At 41.1% G+C, this 862-nt stretch overlaps 1 protein-coding gene across 1 annotated transcript in view; it reads left to right on the top strand.

Annotated features, from left to right (window-relative positions):
* The window catches only part of LOC107740168 (actin-binding LIM protein 3-like), a 67,827-nt gene that overhangs the window by 42,691 nt on the left and 24,274 nt on the right, over positions 1-862 (top strand). The window lies entirely within an intron of this gene.

Genomic DNA, 862 nt, shown 5'->3' with positions numbered 1-862 from the left:
TGTGGGTGTTTTGAGAATTGCGCGCAGGATCGCCATTGCAGCGCGTCTGAGGGGAGACGAGACAACAACAACGGCGTGCAGGTGCAGGTACTTGATTTGCTGTAGTTAGTAAACTTTATTTAACATAGCCATTTATGCACAAATTAGATGCATTATATAAATGCCTGATATGTAGTTTATGCAGCTTGGCTCTAAGAAATAGAGACCAACTCACGGAGTCACGTAAGATAATCCGTCAAGTCCTGTCCCAATAAAGACGTAACTTTGCCTGAATTAAAAATAATACAGCCATGAATGAGCGCATGTTGGAAATAAAAGCGCTGAATTTAATTCTCTCTCTGTTGTATATTTGCTGATCATTAGTCTGGCGAAGCCGCTTTTATATTGCTGTTCACTCACCTGTTGCTACCTTGACAGGTACCTTGCTGTTTTAACCATTATTTCGCTAATAAACATCTAATAAATAAATACAACTATATGGAAATTATTTATTTATTATCTCCGCGAGCAATCGCAGTTTGAGTAGTTCTGTGTACCTGCATAGATAAACCGTGCTGTCAGCAGGCATTTCATAATCTAGAAGGACAAAAACATTATTAATAATTCTGATATAACATTCCAGTTGAGAAATGCAATAAAATACGATGTTTTGTTTGTTATATTCCAATATTCCAGAGAATATTATTCCGTGAATTAACATTATCTAGTGAATTATTCTTGACTCTGTAGTAGAGCCCTGCACGGGCCTCAAATATAGGCCCTAGCCCGGCCCTGGCCCGAGACGCTCAGGCCCTGGCCCGGCCCGGGTCCGACAGCTCATCAGAATTCTTGGCCCGAGTCCGACCCGAGCCCGTCTTTTTTT

The sequence above is a fragment of the Sinocyclocheilus rhinocerous genome, unplaced genomic scaffold (genome assembly GCF_001515625.1).
Source record: "Sinocyclocheilus rhinocerous isolate Xijiao unplaced genomic scaffold, SAMN03320098_v1.1 scaffold584, whole genome shotgun sequence".
In the NCBI taxonomy this organism is placed as follows: Eukaryota; Metazoa; Chordata; class Actinopteri; order Cypriniformes; family Cyprinidae; genus Sinocyclocheilus; species Sinocyclocheilus rhinocerous.
This window is presented reverse-complemented; position numbering and strand designations above follow the sequence as displayed.